General features: G+C 45.5%; 1 long non-coding RNA gene across 1 annotated transcript in view; it reads right to left on the bottom strand.

The window, feature by feature from the left end:
• The window catches only part of LOC309347081, a 68,019-nt gene extending 53,241 nt beyond the window's left edge, over positions 1-14,778 (bottom strand). The window contains exon 1 of the long non-coding RNA XR_014158830.1: positions 14,644-14,778. This is a non-coding gene — a long non-coding RNA (uncharacterized lncRNA). The remainder of the gene's footprint in view (positions 1-14,643) is intronic.
• Between the last annotated feature and the right edge of the window lie 529 nt (positions 14,779-15,307).

Below are 15,307 nucleotides of genomic sequence, written 5' to 3'. Positions count from 1 at the left end.
AGAAAGATGTCAACAGTGAGGCTGCTGGAGACCCAGACATGGCCCCACAGCGCCACCTTGAGGTATGGTGTGGACTTCCTCAAGGATGATCATGTCCACTTTCAACTTGTAACTGTGTTGATGTTCAAAAACTGGTTATAATGGCTGCTTTTTTCTGTTCAGGTACAATCCCAGTGCTACCTGGCATCCCAAAGACAGAATCTACAGCATACCTTCTAACATTTCTCTGATGAAAATAGTTAAAGGTAAAGGGACCCCTGACCATTAAGTCCAGTCATGGCGGGCTCTGGGGTTGCGGCGCTCATCTCGCTTTACTGGCCGAGGGAGTCGGCGGGCAGCTTCCGGGTCATGTGGCCAGCACTAAGCCGCTTCTGGCGAACCAGAGCAGCACACGGAAACACCATTTACCTTCCCGCCTATTTATCTACTTGCACTTTGACATGCTTTCAAACTGCTAGGTTGGCAGGAGCAATGGGAGCTCACCCCGTCGCGGATCGGCAAGTCCTAGGCTCTGTGGTTTAACCCACAGCGCCACCCGCGTCCCCTGATGAAAATAGGGACACCCTATTCAAGAAGAAGAAGAAGAATTTTGCAATTTATACCCCACCCATCTGACTGGGTTGCACTATGGGCGGCTTCCAACCTATATAAAAACATAATACAGTGGTACCTCTGGTTACAAACTTAATTCGTTCCAGGGGTCCATTCTTAACCTGAAACCGTTCTTAACCTGAGATACCACTTTAGCTAATGGGGCCTCCTGCTGCCGCCGTGCCACTACCACATGATTTTTGTTCTCATCCTGAGGTAAAGTTCTTAACCCAAGGTAATACTTCTGGGTTAGTGGAGTCTGTTATCCGAAGTGTTTGTAACCTGTGGTACCACTGTAAAACATTAGGCTTTAAAAAAACATCTTCCCTATACAGGGCTGTCTTCAGGTGGCTCGGGGGCTGGATAACTCCATACCTGCCAACATTTCTAGGATAAAATAAGGACATCCTACTGTACCCTCTATGCAGTCTCTGTAACAGAATGTATCCTCCTTTCTTTTTTAAAATAATTTTTATTTGATTTTACAAATATGAATTTATAGCATTCCAAATGCATATCCATATATAGAGATTACTCTGAATCTCGAGACTTCCCCCCACCCCCTCCACGGATCCTATTGTCAACATTTGCAACTGCATAGATTATTCCATATTCTATATTTTATATCAATCCATATTGTCCATAGTATTTCTTACATTACAGGTGGGTTTCAGATCCTGCTAATGTTTCAATCTGCTTGCAGTGATCTCCTAGATAAGTTATAAAAATTTTCCCATTCTTTTTTAAAAGTTTTCATCCTCTTGGTTCCTGAGTTTTCCAATCAGCTTTGCCATTTCAGCATAGTCCATCAGGGGGCAGGTAACATCAAAGGCTGCATTAGATGTGATGTCAGAACTCTGCTAATGTATCTCCCAACTTTTGCTGTTGTCGCCACTTCTATAAGCAGCCACAAGGGTGGGATTTATATGAGGACTGTGGCAAACAGTGGCACACTCATTCTCTGCTGGAGTCTGCGTCCTGGCATGCCATTTTCAGCATAGTCCATCAGCTTAGCTTGCCATTCCTCTCTGGTAGGGGCTTTATCTTCTTTCCATCTCTGGGCTAGTAGCATCCGAGCGGCAACAATATGTATCCTCTTTTAATGCTGATGGTCTTTCCAGTGGTGGAGCTTCATGCTCCGGCACTGGGGGTTGTGGAGAGCAGGTGGTGCGGGGCTGGTGCGCATCCCAGGGGCGCACGTCCTGGGGTGTGGCACCCAGGGCAGGCAAGGGCGCAGCCGCGATGGCACCACTCTGGGATCGCGCTGCCAGGGGCGGTGCACTCCCCCCGCACTCTTCTTCCTCTGCCAGTGGGTCTTTCTCCAGAAAGCCACAGCAGTTGTCTGCCCAAACCACGACAATCCCTTAAGCAATGTCCTGGGCCTTAACCATCTGGCAGTCAGCTCTTGAGGTTCACTCTGCCCTCCCCCAATTTCTGTGATGGACAGTTCCTGCTGGGGTTGAGTCATGATGCTGAATCCTGAATATTGCATCAATGACATGAGCCAGCTCAGCAAGGTTCCATAGGGCCACCCCACCCCCCAGGTCTGAGGGTTAAAAGCGCCATACGCTGAAGAGGCAGAACGTCAAGTTCATTGGTCAGGATGTCCTAAGAGACCTGGCCTCATAAAGGAGTAATGAAAGTTTGATCCCCAGCTTCTCCCACATAGATTTTCCCAGCAAAAATCAAATTCAGTGGGGTCTGCGTGTGTGTAGTCCAGCATTTTCCCAACATGGCGCCCTGCAGATGTTCTGCACTACACCTCCCAGCAGTTGGCTGAGGCTGATGGGAGTTGTAGTCCAAAACATTTAGAGGGTGTCAGGTTGGCACAGTCTATGCTTAATGCAATTGAAATTATGTACCACTGTAAATCCATTTTCCCTAAAGGCCCTTACAGCACAAGCTCTCCCCATAATCTTCCACTCTACCCATAACCAAGAATGTGCACCTGTCCTTTAGAAACACTGAATCACAAGGGTCAGTGGGAGTTATTTGTGGGGGACCTGTGCCCTGACAGAGAGAAGCAGCGCTCCCATGTGGCATGGCAGGGCAGATCAAGGACCACACAAAGCGCCTCGTGTTGCTTTGTAACTCGTATATGAGAATTCCTGGATGCCAAGACCCTAGTTTGGAGCCAGTACTCTTTGGTGAAAGAACCCCAGCAGAGATTTAAAGTCACTAAATATGCAGCAAAGTAAAGTGTGGAAATAGACTGTTAGACCTTTACGTGCCACTCCAAATGAGTTCCAAAATTTCCCCCTGGAAAGTTTCTTTCCAAATCTTCCCTCTTCCCCCAGCATAGGAAAAGGACCACACAGATGGTAAGTTAAAAAATGGTTTACTTACAAACTCTGCAAAGGTCAGGTTCATAGGCTTCAGAAAAGTTGCACAGGCAGTAAAACTCAGCTTAGTTACAAAGTGGTGAAAGATCCTAGATTATTGGTATAGGAACTCATTGTGTGGCTTGTGAGAGCCATGCGGCTGAGCTGGAGCAACCAGCTCAAGCCATGTGCTTTAAGTGTATTGTGTGGATGTGACCATGTCCAGTCTTTATTGAGCACTTGTTCTGATTTGTTCTCATTTGTATAGTGTGGCTATACAACAATTAGCATTCACCCCAATTTGCTTGTGGGATGTTTTACATATCTTCTCATTCACCCACACTTTTCCTATGTATTTCCCCATTACTTTTCCTAACCTCAGAAAGTGGATTGCTTTTATGTGGACTCGCTGCACCAATTTGCTTGGACCCACTTCAGTTGTGCAAACCCAGATAACTGGTGTGTTCACAGAATACTGGCAAATCGTCCAAACCCATACAGCTGACATGTTCACAAAATACCTAAGAAAATCTTAGGTTTCTATTTTTCTGCCTGCAAGAAATGAATTCAGTTCATGTTTACCAGCTCCTAATCTCCTCCTTCCCCCCCTCCTTTTTTTTCTTTGGTTTGGAACTAAGCAACAAAAACAGGATGGGTTTTTTTATATTAAAAAAAAAACCCCAAAAGAACAAATACTCACTCGAACTGGGTTATCTCATTTATAATAGCACCCTTCATTTCAGAGAGAGAAAGCTTACCTCCGGCAATGTATGAGTAGCTTCGTAGCGAAACCAGCACGGCTGACAGAAATGCAACTGCTTCGGTCTAATGGGGTTCAGGCGACCCTATTTGAGAGGGAATCTGCTTGCTGAGCTTACAAAATGAGCCAATTTGCGAGCGTCGGCATAAAGGCGCCCTAGAAATAAAAACCAGTGAACTGTAGATCTTTCAATTTTTATAACATCTATTGTGGGGGGGGGGGGGGTTTGAAATGCAGCGAAAGCCTACAGCTGCCTGTAGCACATTTTTCTCCTGGTTTGAACCTCAATGCAGAAAAGGGGACATGTGCGGGGGTGGCCAAAAAACTTTTCCCCAACCTACCTCCTGCCCTGGCAAATCTTATCCGTTTCATGCTGGTGTTCTCAATCTCCAAGTGCAGTTTTGCTTCACTGCCATTTTATCCACATAAGAACCCTGTGAGGGAGGCAAGTCTGAGAGACAGTGACTGGACCGAGTCGCAGTGCGTCACGACTCCTGTACCCAGTGGTGCCCTGGAATACAGAGTTGGAGGCTGGGTCTCAGCCAGGGCTCAGAGACGACTGCAAAAGACAGGGAGACCAGTGCACCTGAGGAAGCTGGACAAGAACTCCCAGTAGGAATTCCCAGACCACCAGGGCTTTCAGGGCCTGGACCTTCACAGACATCTGGTGCTGAAGAACCAGATTCCTCCTATCCCATCCCAACAGTCTGGCAGTGCCAGGAGCACATCAGGAGGGAAGCTGTGGAGTGTTGTCTTCAGGCCAGAGGGCTAGCTCTCCAAGGCTCTGCAGTTGTGTAAAGACATGAGAATTCCTGTCAAATGTCCAATCCAGGTTTATCAGGACAACAAAGCATGTTTGGCTTGGAAGGTTGTAAGCAAAGCATGAAGCACTTGCAATTGAAGCTGCAACATGCTAGAGAATGTGTTCAGAAAGGACTCGTAACGATGTCCTACATGCCAGGTAATGAAATTCCTGCTGATTTATTGTCCAAGCTTGTTCCGAAGGATCAACACTGTACCTATGTACAGAAATTGGGTTTGTACTGAGATTGTACTGACACGCTGCCCAGCGGTGTTCACAGAAAGGGGGAGGAAGTTAGTTTCTGTTTGCCTCTGAGCTGCTGCTTAGAGTCACAGGACTCTGTTTACATTCCAGACACATTCCATACTGTTGGAAGTCTCACGGGAGACGAGAGACGGATGTGACGTTATTGGTTTCCTGTTCCTTTGTCCCTTTGTTGTTCAGTTGCTCTCTGCTCTCACAGAGAGAGGATGTATATTTCTTTGCTCTCTGCGTAGCTTAGTAATAAAGCATAGCATGTAGCCATGAATCTCATCACTTCCGTGTGCTGCTTTGGATTCTCTGCTGAATCAGAAATGCGCCTGAGGCCTCATCAAAGGCTCAGGTCGTTAATTATCGTCAGGGGCGATTCCGGAGGAAAATGAGCTTTATCAGCTTGGCTGAGATCCCAACAGGCAGCAGTGTGCCTGCCTACATCCTTCCCGCTGTCAGGGCTGCTGGTATGTTTGGCAATGCCCCAGGCAAAGCGCTCTCTGGTGGGCCTACTGCTCCACTGCTGGCTCTCTTCCACCTTTACCTGCCAAGGTGGACCACAAGTCAGCTTGTTGAGTCCACGATGCATTAAAATATTGCATCATGTCCTCCCAATGGCGCTTTACTCACTCAAGGATGGACAATTGCCCCTTACTGGTGGCCCCTCCAGAAATTTTTGACTCCAGTTCCCAGCATCCCTGGCCACAGGCACTATGCGGATGGTCAATGATCCCATCTCCTCCCCGCCCCTCCCAGCAAGCAGCAGGGGAGTTCAGGTGCACCTTCTACAAGCAAAGCAGGGACTCTAGCACAGAGCTACAGCCTGTGTTGAACCACTAAGTCCATCTAGCTCAGCACTGTCCACACTGACCAGTAGTGGCTCTCCAGGGTTTTCAGGTAGGAAGCATTCTCAGTCCTAGCTGGAGATCCTGGGGATTGAACCTGTAACCTTCTGCATGCAAAGCAGATGCTCTACCACTGAGCTACAGCACTTCCCCTTTACAGTAGGGTACATGGTCACCCCAGAACCAGGATGCTGCACTAGATGTTTGGTATGATAACTAAAGCATTCTGGGAAATGATATTTAATGAACTGAAGAAAATGTTTAAAATAACTTTTGTAAAAAAAACCCCAGAAGCTTTCTTATTAGGAATTGTAGGTATCAACATCCCAAAAGAGCAGAAAGGACTTTTTATGTACACAACAACAGCCGCACGGATGCTACTAGCCCAAAGATGGAAAGAAGACAAAGTCCCTACCAGAGAGGAATGGCAGATCAAACTGTTGGAATACTCCTAAATGGCAAAGCTGACCGGAAAGCTCAGGAACCAAGAGGACAAAAACTTCAAGAAATAATGGGGGGGAAATATAATTTATTTAGGAGATCACTATAAGCCGATGAAAACATTAGCAGGATTTTAACAACACTTGTAATGTGACAAATACTGTGGTCAATATGGAGAGATACAATGTATGGATTGTGAAATAATACGCAGTTGAAGATGTTGACAATAGGACCCATGGAGGGGAGGGTGGGAAGTCTGGAGATTCAGATAAATCTCTATTTATGGTTATATATCTGAGTTTCTTATAACCTTTTGTATCTAAAATCAAATAAAAAATATTTCAAAAAAAGAAGAGATATGATCCCGCAGAGCTCTTCTTAATGTTGTTCTGCTTCTTACGTTAAGAATCCCAGTCCGCCTTGCCCCCCAAAATAGAATAATCATGCTGCCATCACACTACGATTTGTTAAATGCACTAATAATAACCCATAACCATCAGTGTAGCTATTAAGGAGATGCAGAATGACAATGTTTTCAATAACTCTTTTCGAGACAGGTTGGGAGAGTACTGACAGTACAGAATGTGTCTGTTTGTATTCACTGTGAGACGACCGAGGCAAAATTAAAACCTCTCTTCCCCAACTGCCCACACGTTTCCAGTGGTTGCCTGAGCAATAGTTGCTCTATCAGGAAGCTAGAAATTATCCATGACACCAGACATGGGAATGTGAAAGTAGCTATTGTTATGTTGTTGTCGTCGCAGGACAGAGCTGTCTCCCGCGACGGCTGGGCTTTTGTTTCTCGTCTTTTACGCTTGATGTTCCTCAAGCTCGTTTGTAATTGTTAGCTCTGTCACCCAATGGAAGGCATTTTCCTTCAGTCATTGTGTGCGTTTCATTTAATTTGCATGCATTTCAGTTAAAAATAGTTCTGAAGGTTGTATCCATAGGCGTGCACAACACATTTTATTAGGGTGAGCGTCCAGGGAAATTTAATTTATTTTTTAAAGGCAAAGATTTGTTGAATACTCTGTCGTAAAGACAACATCTTAAAAAGCAGAGACATCACCTTGCCAACAAAGGTCTGTATACTTAAAGCTATGGTTTTCCCAGTAGTGATGTACGGAAGTGAGAGTTGGACCATAAAGAAGGCTGATTGCTGAAGAATTGATGCTTTTGAATTGTGGTGCTGGAGGAGACTCTTGAGAGTCCTATGGACTGCAAGAAGATCAAACACATCCATTCTTAAGGAAATCAGCCCTGAGTGCTCACTGGAAGGACAGATCCTGAAGCTGAGGCTCCAATACTTTGGCCACCTCATGAGAAGAGAAGACTCCCTGGAAAAGACCCTGATGTTGGGAAAGATGGAGGGCACAAGGAGAAGGGGACGACAGAGGACGAGATGGCTGGGACAGTGTTCTCGAAGCTACCAGCGTGAGTCTGACCAAACTGTGGGAGGCAGTGGAAGACAGGAGTGCCTGGCGTGCTCTGGTCCATGGGGTCACGAAGAGTCAGACATGACTAAACGACTAAACGACTAAACAACAACAATTGTCGTAAAGGACATTGTTTTCATTCATCGAATGGACGAAGGAACCTAAACTAAAAAACAAAACAACTAAACTTTGCTTCAAGAAATACAAACTAAAAAGAGAGAGAATCCAAGTACCAAATTCTGTCTCTAGAAGCAGCCTCTTCCCTTATTGCCAGTCACACCACCATCCTTTCCAGAGATAGACATAGGCAGAAACTGCAGATTCATTCCAGCTTTTTTTTCTGCCTGCATCTCTCCCTGCTTCCCTCCTCCCCTCTTCTGCCTCTGTCTCTCTCACCGTTTCCCTGTGGCAGCTGAAGGAGCTGGGTTGCTGCTCCATAATCTCTCCTCTTTGGCACAATCTCTGGGTCTTTTAAACACCCCATGCACACACCTATGGTTGCATCCGATACTAGCCCTGCTCAGAGTAGACCCACTGAAGTTAAGGAATATAATTTCTGTGAGTGACTAGTATTGGCTGCACCCCAAAGGTTCGTTCAGTTCAATGTGTCTATTCTGAGTAGGACTAACATTGGATCCAAACCTATCCTTTGTGGAAGTCCCAAAGACTGGGTAGGCTAGGGCCCTTGTGGATGTGACTGTCCTAATAGTGCAGAGAGAGTGGGATAGGAACCAATATTTATACTGAATATATATTCCAGTTGATGCTGTCTGTGGTTTTGTTTTGATTTGTTTGAAGGACAAATGCAGCAAAACCACAATGTCGCTTCTGAAAATGGTTGTGTTAATTGGGTGTATAGATTACACTGCACTTCAAAATTCTTTTGCCAAGGTTACTCTGGTTGCTGTTTTCTGACTGAAAATAAAAGCCGTGTTGGATCAGGTTAAGGACCTGCCTAGTCCAGCAATTATATTTCCAGTATCAACTGGTAAAAAGCTCTAGTTCGTGTGTGGCCAAACATTTCCTCTGTATTTTCCCTGCTACCATCCAAGAAATGCCATTTAAAAATTATGAAAGGGGAAGGGATGTATTTATTTATTAGTGAAATTCTCCTGGTGGGATGCAGGTTTTTCTTGTGACTACCTCACTTAACTGCATTTTTCTGCCTGCTAGTCCCAATGGGCACCAGTCACCAATGGTTATAGCTCAGGGGAAGAAATCACAATTTAACTGAGGGGTGGGGAAAACTTTTTATTTATTTATTATTATTTATTGAATTTATATACGGTACAGTCATGCCTCGGGATGAATACGCTTCAGGATAAGCATTTTCGGGTTGCACTCCGCGCTGACCCAGAAGTAACGGAGCGTGTTACTTCTGGGTTTTGCCGCACACGCATGCGCAGACCGTTAAAATGACGTCACGCACATGCCTGAAGTGCCGAAACGCGACCCATGCATGCGCAGACGTGCGGACACGGGTTACGTTCGCTTCGGGATGTGAACGGGGCTCCAGAACGGAGGTACCACTGTACCGCCCTATACCTGGAGGTCTCAGCAGTTCTCCAACGCAAAGACCACATTTCCCTTTTCAGCAACCTTTCCAGAGCCAGACACTAGTGGTGGGTGGGGCCAAAGGCAAAGTGGGAGGAGCAACAGATGCAAATTTTGCCTTTGTACATTAAGGCAGTTTCCGCATCCACACACCCTCTGTTTCCTCTTCTCCAAGCAAGCAAGAGGCGTGGTCAGAGGTCAAGGACATATTCCTAGAGCCCTCATTTTCAGAGCCCTCAAAGAATTGTGGGAACTGTGGTTGGTCTTAGCCTAAACCCCTCCATATTGAGAAGCACTCCCCCAAACCCCTTCTGAAACCAGCCAACAAGGAACGAAACCAGCTGTATAGTATTTAAGAATGTGGAAGAAGTCCGTTCTGTTTGGACTGTAACACAGACTGACATGATTCGCAATTCTGGATACAATATGCAAACTGAAAATTTCCTGAACATTGCGATGCACTTCTTCAACCAAATAGAAATACATAGACAGTGGTACCTCGGTACTCGGACGGCTTGGCTCCCGAACAATAACAAAATGGCAGCCACAGGCTGGATAAATGCTGCATGTTTGCCACCCCCAGGCATGAGAATAGTCCAGGGGTCAGCAACCTTTTTCAGTCGTGGGCTGGTCCACCGTCCCTCAGACGTTGTGTCAGGCCGGACTATATTTTGAAAAAAAAATATGAACGAATTCCTATGCCCCACAAATAACCCAGAGATGCATTTTAAATAAAAGGACACATTCTACTTATGTAAAAACACGCTGATTCCTGGACTGTCCGTGGGCCGGATTGAGAAGGCGATTGGGCTGCATCCGGCCCACAGGCCTTAGGTTGCCTACCCCTGGAATAGCCCAAATGACCTCTTGTAAATGGAGCTCCAGTGCCATTTTGTTGCGGTGCTGAGACAGTCACCAGCACCCCTCCACAAGCAGCCAATGGGGATGTATTTTTGCTAACTCGACAGGCGCCAGTTATTCCCCCCCCCCCCCGAGAAACGAAGCCAAACAAAAGGCAGGCAGTCAAGATGGGTGATTCCCTGCAGGGGTGACAAAATTAATGTCGGCCAGCCGGCCTACGCTTTCATTTTTCAATGTAATAAACAGAAAACAGCCAGGAGGGTCCTGTTGTGAGCTTATGATGTGCTGTTTTCAATGCAGCCAGAAAACAGATTGTTTGGGGCTTTTCTTCTCGCTCGCTTTCCTGCCTTGGCTTACAAACAACCTGCTGTTTCTGACAAGGGTGGGGGACCTCCGTTTCTAAGCAGGCTGCCTTGTAAACCCATTAAGCATGTCAACGAGACATCTGCTGTGGCTTTTCGATGCCGAAATGCAAAACAAATTTGTTTTCCATTAACTGGAGCATCCCCCCTGCCCAGGAAGGAAATACAGGGTTGTATTGAACTAAGTCCTACTTGGGGTAGACCCATTGAAAACAGCATACCCTCCAACATTTATCCGATGAAAATAGGGACGTCCGATTCCATAATGATAATTTTATTATTTATACCCAACACATCTTACTGGGTTGCCCCAGACACTCTGGGAAGCTTCCAACATATATATAAACATTTTAATTTTAATTTTTACTTTTTAATACTTTATTTAGGGTTCAGCTATAACAAAAAAAACCCCGCAGTAACTACTACATCAGTTCATTCCAACATATATACAAACATAATAAAACATTAAACATTAAAAAATGTCTCTGTACAGGATTACCTTCAGACGGCTCGGGAGTCGGATAACTCCATATCCTCCAACATTTCTCCAATGAAAATAGGGACATCCTAAGGCAGGGGTCAGCAACCTTTTTCAGTCATGGCCCGGTCCGCCATCCCTCAGATCTTGAGGTGGGCTCGACTATATTTTGGAAAAGAAATGAGTGAATTCCTATGCCCCACAAAGAACCCAGAGATGCATTTTAAATAAGAGCACACATTCTACTCATGTAAAAACATGGTGATTCCCGGACCATCCGTGGGTCAGATTGAGAAGGTGATTGGGCCACATCCGGCCCACGGGCCTTAGGTTGCCTACCCCTGTCCTAAGGAAAAGTGGGACATTCCGGTATCAAATCAGAAACTGGGATGGCTTCTCTAAATCAGGGACATCCCTGGAAAATAGGGACACTTGGGGGGTCTGAAGCAAGGCACCTAGATTAATCATGTCCATTATTTACAGTAGTAGAACCAGTGCTGGATACAACCCATATTTTTTAAAAAAGAACAAAATCCTGTAGGGTTGTATCCCTGGCCATGGTTAACCTAAGATCATTAATCTCAATGATTTTTGCAGAGCAAATGATGCAGAATGTGTGGGCAGTCCTGTGGGGACACAGAAAGGACTGAACTCCTCAATGCCTTCTTTGCCTCAGTCTTCTCCAATAAAGAAAACAATGCCCGACCTGAAGAATTTGGAGCAAATGATTCAGCAGAGGAAACACAGCCCAGAATAACTAAGGAGATAGTACAAGAATACTTGGCTAGTTTAGATGTATTCAAGTCTCCAGGGCCAGATGAACTGCATCCAAGAGTATTAAAAGAACTGGCAGATGTGATCTCAGAACCACTGGCAGTCATCTTTGAGAATTCCTGGAGAACAGGCGAAGTCCCGGCAGACTGGAGGAGGGCAAATGTTGTCCCTATTTTCAAAAAGGGGAAAAGAGAGGACCCAAATAATTACCGCCCAGTCAGTATGACATCAATACCAGGGAAGATTCTGGAGCAGATCATTAAGCAAACAGTCTGTGAGCACCTAGAAAGGAATACTGTGATCACCAATAGTCAGCATGGATTTCTGAAAAATAAGTCATGTCAGACTAACCTGATCTCGTTTTTTGACAGAAATTCAAGCCTGGTAGATGAAGGGAACGCAGTGGATGTAGCCTACCTTGATTTCAGCAAGGCATTTGACAAGGTGCCCCATGATATTCTTGTAAAGAAGCTGGTAAAATGCGGACTTGACTATGCTACCACTCAGTGGATTTGTAACTGGCTGACTGACCGAACCCAAAGGGTGCTCATCAATGGTTCCTCTTCATCCTGGAGAAGAGTGACTAGTGGGGTGCCACAGGGTTCTGTCTTAAGCCCGGTCTTATTCAACATCTTTATCAATGACTTGGATGATGGACTCAAGGGCATCCTGATCAAATTTGCAGATGACACCAAACTGGGAGGGGTGGCTAACACCCCAGAGGACAGGATCACACTTCAAAACGACCTTGACAGATTAGAGAACTGGGCCAAAACAAACAAGATGAATTTTAACAGGGAGAAATGTAAAGTATTGCACTTGGGCAAAAAAAATGAGAGGCACAAATACAAGATGGGTGACACCTGGCTTGAGAGCAGTACATATGAAAAGGATCTAGGAGTCTTGGTTGACCACAAACTTGACATGAGCCAACAGTGTGACGCGGCAGCTAAAAAAGCCAATGAAATTCTGGGCTGCATCAATAGGAGTATAGCATCTAGATCAAGGGAAGTAATAGTGCCACTGTATTCTGCTCTGGTCAGACCTCACCTGGAGTACTGTGTCCAGTTCTGGGCACCACAGTTCAAGAAGGACACTGACAAACTGGAACGTGTCCAGAGGAGGGCAACCAAAATGGTCAAAGGCCTGGAAACGATGCCTTATGAGGAATGGCTAAGGGAGCTGGGCATGTTTAGCCTGGAGAAGAGGAGGTTAAGGGGTGATATGATAGCCATGTTCAAATATATAAAAGGATGTCACATAGAGGAGGAGAAAGCTTGTTTTCTGCTGCTCCAGAGAAGCGGACACAGAGCAATGGTTCCAAACTAAAAGAAAGAAGATTCCACCTAAACATTAGGAAGAACTTCCTGACAGTAAGAGCTGTTTGACAGTGGAATTTGCTGCCAAGGAGTGTGGTGGAGTCTCCTTCTTTGGAGGTCTTTAAGCAGAGGCTTGACAACCATATGTCAGGAGTGCTCTGATGGTGTTTCCTGCTTGGCAGGGGGTTGGACTCGATGGCCCTTGTGGTCTCTTCCAACTCTATGACTCTATGATTCTAATAATAATTACTCCATTTATTTGTATCCTGCCTTTTCCCCAGACCAGGACTCAAGGAAGCTTACACAAATTAAAATGACAAGGCTGAAAACATATAAAAGGCAATGATGAGAATGTAACTGAATGCTAATGGGATTTAAACAATATAAAAAAACCAGATTTATTGAAATATAGATAATAAATACAGCACAACACTATTAAAAGCCCTTTAAAAGAAAAGAAGAAGAAGAAGTCAGTCAGTTCCCCAAAGACTGTTGGAACCAAAGGTCTTCAGCTTCCAGTGGAAGGTCAACAACAAGAGAGCCAGTCTAGCTTCTCTAGGGAGGGAGTTCGAAAGTCTGGGAGCCACTACTAAGAAGGCCCCAGTAAACATATCTGTGAAGGTGGTGGAACTGAGAGGATGACCTCCCCTGAAGACCTCAGAGCCCAAGGCAGTATAGATCCACCACTAATTGATTATTATTGGTGTCCACAGTCACACCATGCATTTAAAACACTATGACACCATGTTAATGTTCTGCCTCCACAGTCCGTGGCAATCATGTTTCTGAATACCAGTTGCTGGAAATGACAGGAGGGGAGAGGGCTTTTGTGTTCAGGGTCCTGTTTGCCTTCTTCCAACAGGCATCTTGTTGGCCACTTGTGAGAACAGGATGCCTGACTATTTATATTATTTATTTCACTACGTTTATACAGTGGTACCTTGGGATGCGAACGGGACCCTGTTTGCCTCCCAAACGGAACGCAAGATGCAACGGCGCGTCTGCACATGCGCGGGTCGCGTTTTGCCACTACCGCACATGCGCATGACATCATTTTGAGCGTCTGCGCATGTGCGAGTGGCGAAACCCGGAAGTAACGCACTCCGTTACTTCCGTGTTGCTGCGGAGCGCAACTTGAATGCGCTCAACCCGAAATGCATTCAACTCGAGGTATGACTGTACACTGCTAGATGGTGGGGAAAGCCGACAACCTCAAAGCAGTTTACAAAGAGAACAGGACAACAAAATAATCAGTAAAAACAACTATTTAAATAGGCCACATGGCCACATCCAGCAGCCAGGTTCTTATTATGTTCTTCTTGTGCGGATGCCTGATTATCGTCTCCCAAAGCAACTACTCTATTCCGAGCTTGAAAATGGAAAGCGTAATGCCGGTGGTCAACAAAAGAGGTCTAAAGATTCTCTCAAGGCGAATCTTTTTTAAAAAATGTAGTATAAACACCAACAACTGGGAAACACTGGCCTGTGAGCGCTTCAACTGGAGAACAGCCTTTTCCAAAGGTGTCATGGGCTTTGAAGACGCTCGAACTCAGGACGAAAGGGAGAAACATGCTAAGAGGAAGGCATGCTTAGTAAACCTTTACTGTGATTAACTCCCGCCCGGAAACCTATGTCCCCACTGTGGAAGGACGTGTGGATCCAGAATTGACCTCCACAGTCACTTACAGACTCACTGTTAAAACCGTGTATATGGAAGACAATCTTACTTGGCTACGAGTGATTGCCAAAGAAGAAGAAGAAACAGTCCTGGCTAGACAAAGGGGATTGGCACATTTAGAAAATGGGGACAGAGGTGTCACAGGTGGCAGTGAGACGTCAATGGTTACCTGTCCCAAGGAAGGAAGAATAGGCTGGGATGGTTGCTCGTGATTTGCCGTGGCCTGTAGGATATGATTGGGGTAAGCCTGAGGCAAGGATCTTCTTGAACAACCTGAAATCGGGTAGTCTCCATCATGATTATTTCAGAACAAATGTTTCCTTGAATCGCCACCATGCCATTCATTCTTTCCAAAGTTAATATCGAGTTTGAGTGAACGGCTCAGCCCCCTGGGCTGCAATCTTTACCTAGTGCAGTTGGCAGTCACGAGAGGGGCCAGTTTAAGCTGGAAAATCTCCTTAAAGTAGATGAAATCACATTTTCAGCATATTCCCTACGTAGGTAGCATTCCTCTTTTTCAATACCACATTCCTTTGGTAGGTGCTGATTAACTGTTGGAAATTATGAGAAAATGAAGGTTGAAATCCTTTCTCAGGAAGGGGTGTGGCTGGCTGGTTGAAGTCCTAGACAGGAGCACTCCATGCTGTAACATTTTGTTGCAGACCCCCACTTCTGCCTGTGGGTAGTCTAGATTGATTTCATCTTTATTGAGAGGTATCCTTGCTTCTTTTCTCCTGACAGGTCTCTGGGGCAAACAGACACAGAAAGCTTGTTTGAAAACTGAAACTGCATCCTTGCCTGCTTATTTTGAAATAACCATCTATTTCTCTTCT

The sequence above is a fragment of the Podarcis erhardii genome (genome assembly GCF_964252035.2).
Source record: "Podarcis erhardii genome assembly, chromosome: 7".
Taxonomy (NCBI): Eukaryota; Metazoa; Chordata; class Lepidosauria; order Squamata; family Lacertidae; genus Podarcis; species Podarcis erhardii.
The sequence above is the reverse complement of the archived record's forward strand: the minus strand, read 5'-3'. Positions and strand labels throughout refer to the sequence as shown.